The sequence below is a fragment of the Anomaloglossus baeobatrachus genome, chromosome 1, assembly GCF_048569485.1.
Source record: "Anomaloglossus baeobatrachus isolate aAnoBae1 chromosome 1, aAnoBae1.hap1, whole genome shotgun sequence".
In the NCBI taxonomy this organism is placed as follows: Eukaryota; Metazoa; Chordata; class Amphibia; order Anura; family Aromobatidae; genus Anomaloglossus; species Anomaloglossus baeobatrachus.
In genome coordinates this window covers 220744260-220761296 of record NC_134353.1, presented here as the reverse complement: position 1 = coordinate 220761296, position 17037 = coordinate 220744260, and positions in this window count along the sequence as shown.

Genomic DNA, 17037 nt, shown 5'->3' with positions numbered 1-17037 from the left:
CAGACCTGTGTTTGTTTCCTCGCACAGATGTAGCAGAACTGAAGATACTCGCCCCCTTTGGACTACGTCGGAGGTTTTTTTTGGGTAATAAAGATAGAGTCCTAAATGTCTTCTGTTTTATTTCTAACAAAATATTTTTTTCTCTGTGTTGTTTTATTTTACTGTTAAAATAACAGACAATCACAGACGCTGTAACAGAGTGGGCGTTTGTGATTGGATGATGGAGTAACCTCAAACCAGCCCATACATTCTAGCATCTAGAATATATGGTCAGATTCTAGGTTACACCACCAGCCAATCACAGATGCCCATTCTGCGTGACAGCATCTGTGATTGAATGTTGGGTCTCTCACACAAACACTACAGTTCAAAAGTTTGAGGTCACCCAGACAATTTTGCCTTTTCCATGAAAAATCCTACTTTTATTTATCAAATGAGTTGCCTAATAAATAGAAAATATAATCCAGACATTGACTAGGTTAGAAATAATGATTTTTACTTGAAATAATAATTTTCTCCTTCAAACTTTGCTTTTGTTAAAGAATGCTTCTTTGCAGCAATTACAGCTTTGCAGACCTTTGGCATTCTAGCTGTTAATTTGCTGCGGTAATCTGGAGATATTTCACGCCATGCTTCCAGAAGCTCCTCCCACAAGTTGGATTGGCTTGAGGGGCACGTTTTGCGTATCATATGGTCAAGCTGCTTCCACAACAGCTCAGTAGGGTTGAGATCTGGTGACTGGGCTGGCCACTCCATTAGGCTGAAATCACACTTGCGAGTGTAAAAGCGGTCCGATTCTCATGATAGAAAGTCGGACAATTTTAGTTCACTTTTCATCAGTGTGCTGTCAGTGTGCAATCAGTTTTTACCCTCATCAGCTGCTATTCATGTACTGTTATGTACAGGAGCATTTACAGTGTTCTCTTCTACATGCGTGAAATGTATTGAGAAAAACGCATGTTACTAGGATGGTGTGTGTGCCGTCCGTGTGACATCCTTTATTTTTCACGCACCCATAGAGTTTCATTGAAGAGACTCATGTGAGAAACTCACCAAATCACAGCATGCTGCGATTTTTTTTCTCAGTCCGATTTGGACTGAGAAGAAAGATAGCAGATCTGAGCTGCCTCATTGATTAACATTGGTCTGAGGGCAATGAGAGATTTTCTCGCATTGCACTCATGCGAGTTAATCGCTAGTGTGAAGCCGGCCTTACAGATAGAATACCAGCTGCCTGCTTCTTCCCTAAATAGTTCATGCATAATTTGGAAGTGTGCTTTGGGTCATTGCCCTGTTGTTAGATGACATTGACTTCAATCAATCGCTGTCCACAGAGTATGGCATGGTGTTGCAAAATAGAGTTCCTTATTCAAAATCCCTTTTACCTAGTACAAATCTCCCACTTTACCATAACCAAAGCAACCCCAGACCATCACATTACCTCCATCATGCTTGACAGATGGTGTCAGGCGCTCTTCCAGCATTTTCTCAGTTGTTCTGCATCTCACAAATGTTCTTTTGTGTGTTCCAAACATGTAAATAGAACATGTAGATCTACCTATGTAGATATTGCATTAAAAAACAGACGTTTGAAGCTAGAATAGTCATTTACCACATTAACAATGTATAGAGTGTATTTCTGTTTAATTTAATGTCAGCTTCATTGAAAAAAAATTGCCTTTTCTTTCAAAAATAAGGAAATATCTATAGTACTGTAAAAATAAATAAATCATTTAAAAAAATGACGTAGCGCTCCACAGTATTTTTGATTCTCATTGCAGATAAAGCGAACGACTATGGGCTGTCACCCTCATCTTCTTGGCTTTACCTTGGCTGGCAATCAAAATACAGGGAAGCCCATTATTTTTTTTAATTATTTAAAAAAATAATTAAAAAAAAATGCGTGGGATTCTGCCGTATTTTGATCGCCAGTCACATAAAACCAGGCAGTTGGGGGCTGGCATTCTCAGTGTGGTAAGGCCCAATCGTTCTGGGCCCCCCACGATAAAAACCAAAGCCCGCAACTGCCCCTGGAAATGGCGCATTGTTTCTTAGCGCCATTTCTTGGTTGCTTTACCTGGCTCATCCAGTGGCCCTGATGGCGATGGCACGCTCGGTAATAAAGGGGTTAATACCAGCTTTGTATTCTCAGCTGGTATTAAACCCGAAATTCATGGTGTCATGCCAAATTAGACATGGCCACCATGAATTTCTAGTAAACAGTAAAAAAAAAAAAACACAACACATAGAAAAAATGTTTTTTATTAGAAATAAAACAAAAACATATTTAGAAACTCCATCTTTATTATAAAAAAAATCCTTAGTCCGACATAGTCCACAGGTAGATCAATGTCAGCTTTGCTTCATCGATCTGTACAGATAAACATCTCTACAGAGCGAGAAGAAGGCTGACACTGAGGGTATGATTCCACCTGCGTATGACTACTGTGAGTCTCGCATTGGTATCAGCCCACACGGACTAACATTCTCCGGACAGAAGCCCCTCAACAGCATGGAATACATGCAGCCAACCCGCTCCTGTCAGCAGAGTGTGCGCCGTGCAGGGTGATACGATGCGAGACTCACACAGTGACAGTAAAAGTTGAATTGAATCCATGAGCCATAGACTTGGATGAACCCTGACGTCACCACAAACATGACCGAACACAGCTGAAGACTGTCATATGACAGCAGTGCAGTGAATACCCCTAGAAGTTACTGATCGGACCCGGAGGCAAAAGCGTCTGGGAGACAGGGGCTGAGCGGGTCTGCAGGATGCATCATGGAACCTGTAAGTATAATTATAATGTTTTTTAATAATGTGCTTGTTTTTACAGCCCCTTGGCCTGAAAGCTAGTGTTCGGGATAGCATGCACGAACACTACGTGTTCGGTAGTGACCCTGAACTTTAAAGTTCAGGTTCGCCCATGACTACTCTTGAGTACACTGATTTTCAATATGTGGTGGAAAACTACTGCTAGGGCGTGCTGCAGGGCTCAAAAGGGAAAGAGCGTCATTGAATTTTAGACGGCAAAATTGTCTGGAATATATAGTGGATGCCATGTCATGTTTCGAGAGCCCCCAAGGTGCATAAATAGTAGAGCTTCCCCACAAGTGACCCCATTTTGGAAACTAGACCCCTTAAGGAATTTATCTAGATGTTTGGTCAGCACCTTGAACCCCTGGGTGCTTCACAGTATTTTATAACATTGAACTGTAAAAATAAAAAAAAAATTACCACAAAATTGTTACTCCAACCCGATAGCTTTTTTTCACAAGGGAAAGTGGATAAATTGCAGTATACAATTTATTGTGCAATTTCTCTTGAGTACGCTGATACCTCATTAGTGGAAAAAATCAACTGTTTGAGTGCATGGCAGGGATCGAAAGGGAAGGAGCGGCACTTGACTTTTTGAATGCTAAAATAGCTGCAGTTGTTAGCTGATGCCATGTCGCGTTTTGAAAGTTCCTGTTACCTTAGCCCCAAATTTTGTTATTTCACAAGGGTACCATAGCATTTCTTGAGCAATTTCTCCTGAGTACACTGATATCCAATATGTGGTGGAAAACTACTGTTTGGGTGCACGGCAGAGCTCAGAAGGGGATGAGTGTCATTTGAATTTTAGACCGCAAAATTGTCTGGAATAAATTGGGGACGCCATGTCTCGTTTGAAAAGCCCCCGAGGTGCATAAATAGTAGAGCTTCCCCACAAGTGATCCCATTTTACAAACTAGACTCCTCAAGGAATATTTCCAAGATGTTTGGTGAACACCTTGAACCCTCAGGTGCTTCCTAGAAATTTATAACATTAAGCCGTGAAAATAAAAAGAAAAACATTTTTACCACAAAATTACTTCAACCAGATAGATTTTTTTTTCACAAGGGTAAGAGGAAAAATGCTGATACCTCATAAGTGGTGGAAATCAACTGTTTGGGCGCATTGCAGGGATTGAAAAGGAAGGTGCAACACTTGACTTTTTGAATGCTAAAATAGCTGCAATTGTTAGTACATGCCATGACGTGTTTGGAAAGATTTTAGCGTTATCATGGTGACAACCCTGGGTTACCTATTGCAGCGATCAGGTCCCTGTAAAAGCATTACAGGGACTTGATCGCTCAGGAGAAGAGCACAGTCCTCTCCCTGCCTCCTGAATGTTGCGATCATGATAGATTGCAGCGTTTAGGGGGTTATGTTTTTGGGAATAGCGCAGGCACTGCTCCTTTCAGTAAGAGCCGGGTGTCAGCTGTAACAGTATCCAGGGACCCAGTGGCGATTGCAGGGCTACTGCGCAGGAACTCCAGCTATTCCCTTGACGTACCCCGTAAATCATAGGTCGTGAAGACAATGACTTGTATGAAGTTCAGGGTACGTCAAGGGTCATTTTGGGGTTAATCATAATCACAGATGCAGATTCTTTACTGTAACATCATTGAGACTATGGAACTCTCTGCTACATGATATTGTAATGGTTGATTTGCTACTAAAGGTCAAAAAAGGTCTGGATGACTTTCTGGAAAAACATAATATTACAGGTTATGGGATCTAGATTCTGTGATTGGGCATTGATCCAGAGAACTAGTCTGATTGCTGTACGTGGAGTTGGGAGGATTTTTTTTTCCCCCCAAATGTGGAGCTTACTGTCTGCCCCATGAAAGTTTTGCTTTCCTCTGGATCAACATCTTAAGTAGAGATAAGCGATGTTCGAGGTTCGCCAATTTCATGTTCGAGTGATTTTGGGGGGTGCTCGATATCTTTTTGCGAAAAGCTCGATAGCTCGAGTTACATTCGAGAACGGTTCGATCAGCAAAAAGCCTAGCTATTTACTACCTGGCTTTTCACTGTAATAGTGTGAGTCACTGTGATTCACACTATTATCAAATTTCAGCGAATAGTGTGCGGGGGGGACGCGGTTTAGATCTGTGCTGCAGCTGAGTGCTAAGATAATGCCAATCGCCATTTTTTTTTTTTCCTAAGCATGCGTGCAGTGGGGCGGGCCAGGATGTCAGCCAATCACAGACACACACACAGCTAAGTGTACTTTTTGCCAGACAAGCAAGAGCATGTGTCATAGGCTGTGAATGTCACATGTCCGTGCCTTATAAATACAGCCATTTTCCGTCACGCCGCCATTATCTGCTTTCTGCCTGTGGGTGACAGTCACTGCTCACGCTGCTCCTGCCGCCACTCCTGCTATGTACGCTATACACACAGTGTTCTACAGATTAGGGACTGCAGTTTTTTTCAGCCCTTTTCAGGGCCGATTTCCAGGTGCTCAGAGACATAGCTGACAGGCAGGTCCGTGGAAACACTGTATACAGCTTCAGATAACAGCGTCTGTGTACCTAAGCTCAGGGAATTCCTTGCTGCATTTCATCATTAGAAGGGATAGAAAGTGAGGCTTCCTTTCCTGTCCTGGTACCCACAGAAGCCGGGCACTGAACCCACCTGCCCACTTTTGCCATGGAATTTTATTTGCCCAAAGAGCTGACACTTTTGCTGCCATCCTAAAAGTGTCTGGAATACTAAGTTGGTGTTCCTTTCCTGTCCACTGACCCACAGAACCCAGGCACTGTACCCACCTGCCCACTTTAGCCACGCAATTTTATTTGCCCAAAGAGCTGACACTTTTTCTGCCATCCTAAAAGTGTCTGGAATACTAAGTTACTGTTACTTTCCTGTCCACTGAACCACAGAACCTGGGCACTGTACCCACCTGCCCACTTTTGCCACGCAATTTTATTTGCCCAAAGAGCTGACACTTTTGCTGCCATCCTAAATGTGTCTGGAATAGTAACTTAGTTTTCCTTTCCTGTCCTGGTACCCACAGAACCCGGGCAGTGTACCCACCTGCCTTTTTTGGAACGCTATTTTATTTGCCCAAAGAGCTGACACATTTTCTGCCATCATAAAAGTGTCTGGAACACTAATTTAGAGTTCCTTTCCTGTCGACTGACCCACAGAACCCGCCACTGTACCCATCTGCCCACTTTTGCCACGCTATTTTGATAGCAAACAGTGCTGAAACTTAGTAGCATCCACAAAGTGTCTGCTATAGTAACTTAGTGTCCCACTGGTGCAAAGCAAGTTCCACCACCTCTGCCTTCTACCCTCCTGCGCATTTTGCTAAGCTATTGTTATAGCAAACAGTGCTGAAACTTAGTGGCATCTAAAAAAGTGTCTGCTATAGTAACTTAGTTTCCCACTGGTGCCAAGCAAGTTCTACCACCTCTGCCTTTTACCCTCCTGCCCATTTTGCTACGCTATTTTTATAGCAAACAGTGCTAAAACTTAGTGGCATCCACAAAGTGTCTGCTATAGCAACTTAGTGTTCCACTGGTGCCAAGCAACTTCCACCACCTCTGCCTTCTACCCTCCTGCCCATTTTGCTACGCTATTTTTTATAGCAAACAGTGCTGAAACTTAGTGGCATCCACAAAGTGTCTGCTATAGTAACTTAGTGTCCCACTGGTGCCAAGCAAGTTCCACCACCTCTGCCTTCTACCCTGCTGCCCATTTTGCTACCCTATTTTTACAGAAAACAGTGCTGAAACTTGATGGCATCCACAAAGTGTCTGCTATAGTAACTTAGTTTCCCACTGGTGCCAAGCAAGTTCCACCACCTCTGCCTTCTACCCTCCTGCCCATTTTGCTACGCTATTTTTATAGCAAACAGTGCTGAAACTTAGTGGCATCCACAAAGTGTCTGCTATAGTAACTTAGTGTTCCACTGGTGCCAAGCAAGTTCTACCAACTCTGCCTTCTACCCTCCTGCCCATTTTGCTATGCTATTTTTATAGCAAACAGTGCTAAAACTTAGTGGCATCCACAAAGTGTCTGCTTTAGCAACTTAGTGTTCCACTGGTGCCAAGCAACTTCCACCACCTCTGCCTTCTACCCTCCTGTCCATTTTGCTACGCTATTTTTTATAGCAAACAGTGCTGAAACTTAGTGGCATCCACAAAGTGTCTGCTATAGTAACTTAGTGTCCCACTGGTGCCAAGCAAGTTCCACCAATTTTGCCTTCTACCCTGCTGCCCATTTTGCTACAATATTTTGATAGCAAACAGTGCTGAAACTTAGTGGCATCCACAAAGTGTCTGCTATAGTAACTTAGTGTCCCACTGGTGCCAAGCAAGTTCCACCACCTCTGCCTTCTACCCTCCTGCGCATTTTGCTAAGCTATTGTTATCGCAAACAGTGCTGAAACTTAGTGGCATCTACAAAGTGTCTGCTATAGTAACTTAGTTTCTCACTGGTGCCAAGCAAGTTCCACCACCTCTGCCTTCTACCCTCCTGCCCATTTTCCTACGCTATTTTCATAGCAAACAGTGCTGAAACTTAGTGACATCCACAAAGTGTCTGCTATAGTAACTTAGTGTTTCACTGGTGCCAAGCAAGTTCCACCACCTCTGCCTTCTACCCTCCTGCCCATTTTGCTACGCTATTTTTATAGCAAACAGTGCTGAAACTTAGTGGCATCCACACAGTGTCTGCTATAGTAACTTATTGTCCAACAGGTGCCAAGTAGAGATGAGCGAACCGGTCCCGGTTCGGCTCGAGGTCGGTTCGCCGAACGGAGGTCCCGTTCGAGTTCGGCTCGTCGAACGTTCGACGAACCGAACTCGAACTGCATAGGAAACAATGGCAGGCAATCACAAACACATAAAAACACCTAGAAAACACCCTCAAAGGTGTCCAAAAGGTCACAAACAACTCACAACACAACACAAACACATGGGAAAGTGACAAGGACATATACTTATGCAAAAACAAAAGAGCTGGACAAGGAAAAAGAGGAGGAGACACAGATATGTGCATGGCACACCCTTCTAAAGTCATGTAAAACACCGCAAGGTGACTCCAAGCGGAGTCTCCCTTTTTTCCAAAAATTGGGCCCCACACACACCCACCCATTCAGTGGCAGCACTTGTGCCCCAGTTGTACACTTCACAGCTAGATTTGCATCAAGCACATTCAAAAATACGCCATAATTAACCGTCCCCAGGATGACACCGGGGTAGGTAGCAAAGTCTTTCCTGATCCCAGCTCTGTGCATCTTGGATCATTTATAAAAAACACAGCAAGCAAGGGTTACTCCAAGCGGAGTCTCCCTTTTTTTCCAAAAATTGTGCCCCACACACACCCACCCATCAGTGGCAGCACTTGTGCCCTAGTTGTACACTTCACAGCTAGATTTGCATCAAGCACATTCAAAAATACGCCATAATTAACCGTCCCCAGGATGACACCAGGGTAGGTAGCAAAGTCTTTCCTGATCCCAGCTCTGTTCATCTTGGCTTCTTTTAAAAACACAGCAAGCAAGGGTTACTCCAAGCGGAGTCTCCCTTTTTTCCAAAAATTGGGCCACACAGACACCCACCCCATCAGTGGCAGCACTTGGGCCCTAGTTGCAAACAGGATGTTTTGATTTGCATCAAGCACATTCAAAAATACGCCATAATTAACCGTCCTCAGCATGACACCGGGGTAGGTAGATAAAGTCTTTGCTGAACCATGACTTGTTCATCTTGGCTTCTTTTAAAAACAATGTAAGCAAGGGTTACTCCAAGCGGAGTCTCCCTTTTTTTCCAAAAATTGTGCCCCACACACACCCACCCATTCAGTGGCAGCACTTGTGCCCTAGTTGTACACTTCACAGCTAGATTTGCATCAAGCACATTCAAAAATACGCCATAATTAACCGTCCCCAGGATGACACCAGGGTAGGTAGCAAAGTCTTTCCTGATCCCAGCTCTGTTCATCTTGGCTTCTTTTAAAAACACAGCAAGCAAGGGTTACTCCAAGCGGAGTCTCCCTTTTTTCCAAAAATTGGGCCACACAGACACCCACCCCATCAGTGGCAGCACTTGGGCCCTAGTTGCAAACAGGATGTTTTGATTTGCATCAAGCACATTCAAAAATACGCCATAATTAACCGTCCCCAGCATGACACCGGGGTAGGTAGATAAATTCTTTGCTGAACCATGACTTGTTCATCTTGGCTTCTTTTAAAAACAATGTAAGCAAGGGTTACTCCAAGCGGAGTCTCCCTTTTTTTCCAAAAATTGTGCCCCACACACACCCACCCATTCAGTGGCAGCACTTGTGCCCTAGTTGTACACTTCACAGCTAGATTTGCATCAAGCACATTCAAAAATACGCCATAATTAACCGTCCCCAGGATGACACCGGGGTAGGTAGATAAAGTCTTTGCTGAACCATGACTTGTTCATCTTGGCTTCTTTTAAAAACAATGTAAGCAAGGGTTACTCCAAGCGGAGTCTCCCTTTTTTTCCAAAAATTGTGCCCCACACACACCCACCCATTCAGTGGCAGCACTTGTGCCCTAGTTGTACACTTCACAGCTAGATTTGCATCACGCACATTCCAAATCCACAAGCATTTACTCTCCCCAGGATGACACAGGGGTTGTAAATTCCTTCTGGATCCATGACTTGTTCATTTTGATGAACGTCAGTCTGTCCACATTGTCACTGGACAGACGCGTGCGCTATCTGTCAGCACACACCCAGCAGCACTGAAGACACGTTCAGAGACAACGCTGGCAGCTGGACACGACAAAATCTCCAAGGCGTAAGTTGAGAGCTCTGGCCATTTTTCTAGGTTTGAAGCCCAAAAGGAGCAAGGCTCCATTTGCAAAGTCATGGCATCGATGTTCATTTGGAGATACTCCTGTATCATCCTCTCCAGCCGTTGACTATGTGTCAGACTTGTTGTCTCTGGTGGCCTTGCAAAGGAGGGTCTAAAAAAATTCTGAAAAGATTCCATAAAATTGCTGTTACCAGCACCAGATACGGTCCTACTGGTACGTGTAGACTGTTGAAGATGACGAGACCGTCCCATGTTTGTCAAGTTACAACTGGGAGATTCACTCCCTGCACCTGCACGGTTGTTTGGTGGAAAAGCGGATCTAAGATCGAGTAACAGCTTCTGCTGATACTCCTGCATACGTGCGTCCCTTTCTATGGCTGGAATTATGTCACAAAATTTGGACTTGTACCGGGGATCTAATAGTGTGGCAAGCCAGTAGTCATCATCACTTCTAATTTTGACAATACGAGGGTCATGTTGGAGTTAGTGCAACAAGAAGGCACTCATGTGTCTTGCGCAGCCATGCGGACCAAGTCCACGCTGTGTTTGTGGCATAGAGGTGCTAACCGTTCTTTCTTCCTCTGACATCTCCCCCCAACCTCTTTCAACTGAAATTTGACCAAGGTCTCCCTCATCTGCTGAGTCTTCCATGTCCATGGACAGTTCGTCCTCCATTTCTTCATGTCCTCCTGCACCTTCCTCAACATCTCGCCTGCTACCATGCGCCCTTGTTGATCCCTGTCCCCCATGCTCCCATGCCTGGCGCCTTGGTAATGATGAACGTCTGGACCTTGGTGATGTTGTTGTGTCTTGCGCATATGAATCCTCCTGTAGTTCATCCCCTTCATGTTGTCCCACCCCCTGACTCCGAATAGTGTTTAGCGTGTGTTCCAGCATGTAAATGACTGGAATCGTCATGCTGATAATGGCATTGTCAGCGCTAAACATATTCATCGCCATGTCGAAACTGTGCAGAAGGGTGCATAGGTCCTTGATCTGAGACCACTCCATCAGGGTGATCTGCCCCACCTCTGCATCTCGTTGGCCCAGGCTATACGTCATGACGTATTGCACCAGGGCTCTGCGGTGCTGCCACAGTCGCTGTAACATGCGGAGAGTTGAATTCCAGCGTGTCGCCACATCGCATTTCAGGCGATGAACCGGCAGGCCGAAAGACTTCTGGAGCGATGCAAGTCGCTCAGCTGCGGCGCTTGAACGGCGGAAGTGAGCAGACAGTTTTCGTGCCCTGTTCAGAAGGCCATCTAGGCCGGGATACTGTGTTAAAAATTGCTGCACGACAAGGTTCAACACGTGAGCCATACAAGGTACGTGTGTCACCTTGCCCAGGCGAAGGGCCGCACCCAGGTTTGCAGCATTGTCGCACACGGCCTTACCAGGCTGCAAGTTGAGTGGAGACAACCATTTATTAAACTCGGACCGCAGAGCTGACCACAACTCCTCAGCTGTGTGACTCTTATTCCCAAGACATGTCAAGCTAAAGACCGCTCTGCTGCCAGCATAGTAATGAGGGGTGCGTGATTCCTTCTGCGCAGTGAGAACCCTGGTGGCCTGACCAGGCAGGCTTGGGGCGGAGGTGGAGGACCCAGATGAGGTGGAGGATGCAGAAGCAGTGGCGGAACTTGGACAGACAGAGGATTGACACACAAGTCGTGGGGACGGCAAGACTTGTGCAGCAGACCCTTCACCATCTATCACCATAGTTACCCAGTGCCCAGTGAGCGACATGTAACGTCCCTGTCCATGCTTACTGGTCCAAGTATCGGTGGTGAAATGCACCCGTTCACACACAGAGTTTCTCAATGAAGCGGTGATGTTGTGTGCGACATGCTGGTGTAGCGCGGGCACACCTTTCTTAGAAAAGTAGTGGCGACTAGGCATCTGGTACTGGGGCACAGCGACAGACATAAGGTCTCTAAAATCCTGTGTGTCCACTAGGCGGAAAGGCAGCATTTCTGTAGCCAACAGCTTACAGAGGGATAGAGTCAACCTCTTAGCTTTGTCATGGGTCGCAGGAAATGGCCTTTTATTTGTCCACATCTGAGGGACAGAGATCTGGCTGCTGTGTGTAGACGGTGTTGAGTAGGGTGTCCCTGGAAAAATGCAGGTTTGTGAGGAAAGTGCAGGCGGAGACATGATGTTGCCTTCATCCAAAGTTGGTGCTATCGATGTCTGAGAGAGCTGTACACACTCACTTGTTTCCCCTTCCAAAACAACTGACGACCTACCAAGCAAATTGCCTGTTGCTGTTACAGTGGTGGAAGTTGTGGGTGGAAAAACAGGTGTGACAGCTGTCCCCACAGTCCTAGAAGATGACGAGCGCGCGGATGCACTGGAAGGGGCAGGCAGTGGATGGTTCGCTCCGCTAGGCCGCATTGCAGCACGGTGAGCTTCCCACCGGGCCATATGATATTTATTCATGTGACGATTCATGGAAGAAGTTGTCAAACTGCTGAGGTTTTGACCTCTACTAAGAGAACCATGACAAATTTTACAGATCACATAATTTGGGCGATCTTTTTCTATGTCAAAAAAGGACCAGGCTAGGCAAGGCTTAGAGGCCATGCGACCTGTTGATCCACCCCGAATAATGCTCAGAGGCAGAGTGGTGGCTGAGGATGCAGTTGTAGACGTGCTACCAGTACTCCGACTCTGTCCAGGAAGGCGCAAGGTAACTTCGTCATCAGTTGCATCCTCCTCCACCACCTCTGTTGACCTCCTCGAGTGCCTGACTGTGGGTTGACAGTAGGTGGGATCTAGAACTTCATCATCAATTGTTGTGTTTGCCCTCCCCTCCCCTTCAGACCGAGCTTCTTCTTGCCCTGACCGAATATTTAAGTTGTCATCCCAATCGGGTATCTGAGTCTCATCTTCATCAGTATGTTCCTCATTGTCTATAACCACAGGTGTTACAGTTTGTGACAAAGGGTCAACATTATGCTCCGAAACTTGGTCCTCACGGCCTGAATCAGAGTCACAAAGGTTCTGGGCATCACTGCAGACCATTTCCTGTTCTGTACTCACTGTAGCTTGGGAGCAGACCTCTGATTCCCAGGCTATAGTGTGACTGAACAGCTCTGCAGACTCAGCCATCTCAGTTCCACCATACTGTGCAGGGCTGATGGAGACTTCAGAGCTGGGAGAAATCACGTTTGATTGGGATGACAACTCAGAGGACTGGTGTTTTTTGGATGCGGTACTTGAAGTGGCTGAGAGGGCACTTGTTGGACCACTTGAGATCCATTCAAGCATTTTCCTTTTTTGCCCATCATCTACCTTTGTTCCTGTTGTTCGTGTCCGTAAAAAAGGGAGCACATCGGATTGTCCACGGTAAGTAGTAGACATCTTACTTTTGCTGGTAGATGGTCTATCTTCAGCAGATGATAATGGAGCTTTGCCACCTTCCCCACGGACAAAACCTTTTTTGCCTTTTCCACCACGCCTCTTCCCCTTTCCACCAGCATCTGTCATTTTGCCACTCATGTTGATTGCGACAAGATTGTGGACTGAAAATGTGGTAGTAAAAATTGCTAGTATAATGGCTTAGTTATAATGAGTTGGAGTGTGCAATGCAGGCAGACGCGCTCTGCAAATGTCTTTGCACTAGTGGGACTATAGCAAAGTCCAATAGCCACGTTTAGGATGCCACTAGGTACACTGAGTGTTTGCTAGTATAATGGCTTAGTTATAATGAGTTGGAGTGTGCAATGCAGGCAGACGTGCTCTGCAAATGTCTTTGCACTAGTGGGACTATAGCAAAGTCCAATAGCCACGTTTAGGATGCCACTAGGTACACTGAGTGTTTGCTAGTATAATGGCTTAGTTATAATGGGTTGGAGTGTGCAATGCAGGCAGACGTGCTCTGCAAATGTCTTTGCACTAGTGGGACTATAGCAAAGTCCAATAGCCACGTTTAGGATGCCACTAGGTACACTGAGTGTTTGCTAGTATAATGGCTTAGTTATAATGAGTTGGAGTGTGCAATGCAGGCAGACGTGCTCTGCAAATGTCTTTGCACTAGTGGGACTATAGCAAAGTCCAATAGCCACGTTTAGGATGCCACTAGGTACACTGAGTGTTTGCTAGTATAATGGCTTAGTTATAATGAGTTGGAGTGTGCAATGCAGGCAGACGTGCTCTGCAAATGTCTTTGCACTAGTGGGACTATAGCAAAGTCCAATAGCCACGTTTAGGATGCCACTAGGTACACTGAGTGTTTGCTAGTATAATGGCTTAGTTATAATGAGTTGGAGTGTGCAATGCAGGCAGACGTGCTCTGCAAATGTCTTTGCACTAGTGGGACTATAGCAAAGTCCAATAGCCACGTTTAGGATGCCACTAGGTACACTGAGTGTTTGCTAGTATAATGGCTTAGTTATAATGAGTTGGAGTGTGCAATGCAGGCAGACGTGCTCTGCAAATGTCTTTGCACTAGTGGGACTATAGCAAAGTCCAATAGCCACGTATAGGATGCCACTGGGTACACTGAGTGTTTGCTAGTATAATGGCTTAGTTATAATGAGTTGGAGTGTGCAATGCAGGCAGACGTGCTCTGCAAATGTCTTTGCACTAGTGTGACTATAGCAAAGTCCAATAGCCACGTTTAGGATGCCACTAGGTACACTGAGTGTTTGCTAGTATAATGGCTTAGTTATAATGAGTTGGAGTGTGCAATGCAGGCAGACGTGCTCTGCAAATGTCTTTGCACTAGTGGGACTATAGCAAAGTCCAATAGCCACGTTTAGGATGCCACTAGGTACACTGAGTGTTTGCTAGTATAATGGCTTAGTTATAATGAGTTGGAGTGTGCAATGCAGGCAGACGTGCTCTGCAAATGTCTTTGCACTAGTGGGACTATAGCAAAGTCCAATAGCCACGTTTAGGATGCCACTAGGTACACTGAGTGTTTGCTAGTATAATGGCTTAGTTATAATGAGTTGGAGTGTGCAATGCAGGCAGACGTGCTCTGCAAATGTCTTTGCACTAGTGGGACTATAGCAAAGTCCAATAGCCACGTATAGGATGCCACTGGGTACACTGAGTGTTTGCTAGTATAATGGCTTAGTTATAATGAGTTGGAGTGTGCAATGCAGGCAGACGTGCTCTGCAAATGTCTTTGCACTAGTGTGACTATAGCAAAGTCCAATAGCCACGTTTAGGATGCCACTAGGTACACTGAGTGTTTGCTAGTATAATGGCTTAGTTATAATGAGTTGGAGTGTGCAATGCAGGCAGACGTGCTCTGCAAATGTCTTTGCACTAGTGGGACTATAGCAAAGTCCAATAGCCACGTTTAGGATGCCACTAGGTACACTGAGTGTTTGCTAGTATAATGGCTTAGTTATAATGAGTTGGAGTGTGCAATGCAGGCAGACGTGCTCTGCAAATGTCTTTGCACTAGTGGGACTATAGCAAAGTCCAATAGCCACGTTTAGGATGCCACTAGGTACACTGAGTGTTTGCTAGTATAATGGCTTAGTTATAATGAGTTGGAGTGTGCAATGCAGGCAGACGTGCTCTGCAAATGTCTTTGCACTAGTGGGACTATAGCAAAGTCCAATAGCCACGTTTAGGATGCCACTAGGTACACTGAGTGTTTGCTAGTATAATGGCTTAGTTATAATGAGTTGGAGTGTGCAATGCAGGCAGACGTGCTCTGCAAATGTCTTTGCACTAGTGGGACTATAGCAAAGTCCAATAGCCACGTTTAGGATGCCACTAGGTACACTGAGTGTTTGCTAGTATAATGGCTTAGTTATAATGAGTTGGAGTGTGCAATGCAGGCAGACGTGCTCTGCAAATGTCTTTGCACTAGTGGGACTATAGCAAAGTCCAATAGCCACGTTTAGGATGCCACTAGGTACACTGAGTGTTTGCTAGTATAATGGCTTAGTTATAATGAGTTGGAGTGTGCAATGCAGGCAGACGTGCTCTGCAAATGTCTTTGCACTAGTGGGACTATAGCAAAGTCCAATAGCCACGTATAGGATGCCACTAGGTACACTGAGTGTTTGCTAGTATAATGGCTTAGTTATAATGAGTTGGAGTGTGCAATGCAGGCAGACGTGCTCTGCAAATGTCTTTGCACTAGTGGGACTACAGCAAAGTCCAATAGCCACGTTTAGGATGCCACTAGGTACACTGAGTGTTTGCTAGTATAATGGCTTAGTTATAATGAGTTGGAGTGTGCAATGCAGGCAGACGTGCTCTGCAAATGTCTTTGCACTAGTGGGACTATAGCAAAGTCCAATAGCCACGTTTAGGATGCCACTAGGTACACTGAGTGTTTGCTAGTATAATGGCTTAGTTATAATGAGTTGGAGTGTGCAATGCAGGCAGACGTGCTCTGCAAATGTCTTTGCACTAGTGGGACTATAGCAAAGTCCAATTGCCACGTATAGGATGCCACTAGGTACACTGAGTGTTTGCTAGTATAATGGCTTAGTTATAATGAGTTGGAGTGTGCAATGCAGGCAGACGTGCTCTGCAAATGTCTTTGCACTAGTGGGACTATAGCAAAGTCCAATAGCCACGTTTAGGATGCCACTAGGTACACTGAGTGTTTGCTAGTATAATGGCTTAGTTATAATGAGTTGGAGTGTGCAATGCAGGCAGACGTGCTCTGCAAATGTCTTTGCACTAGTGGGACTATAGCAAAGTCCAATAGCCACGTTTAGGATGCCACTAGGTACACTGAGTGTTTGCTAGTATAATGGCTTAGTTATAAGGAGTTGGAGTGTGCAATGCAGGCAGACGTGCTCTGCAAATGTCTTTGCACTAGTGTGACTATAGCAAAGTCCAATAGCCACGTTTAGGATGCCACTAGGTACACTGAGTGTTTGCTAGTATAATGGCTTAGTTATAATGAGTTGGAGTGTGCAATGCAGGCAGACGCGCTCTGCAAATGTCTTTGCACTAGTGGGACTATAGCAAAGTCCAATAGCCACGTTTAGGATGCCACTAGGTACACTGAGTGTTTGCTAGTATAATGGCTTAGTTATAATGAGTTGGAGTGTGCAATGCAGGCAGACGTGCTCTGCAAATGTCTTTGCACTAGTGGGACTATAGCAAAGTCCAATAGCCACGTTTAGGATGCCACTAGGTACACTGAGTGTTTGCTAGTATAATGGCTTAGTTATAATGAGTTGGAGTGTGCAATGCAGGCAGACGTGCTATGCAAATGTCTTTGCACTAGTGGGACTATAGCAAAGTCCAATAGCCACGTTTAGGATGCCACTAGGTACACTGAGTGTTTGCTAGTATAATGGCTTCGTTATAATGAGTTGGAGTGTGCAATGCAGGCAGACGTGCTCTGCAAATGTCTTTGCACTAGTGGGACTATAGCAAAGTCCAATAGCCATGTTTAGGATGCCACTAGGTACACTGAGTGTTTGCTCGTATAATG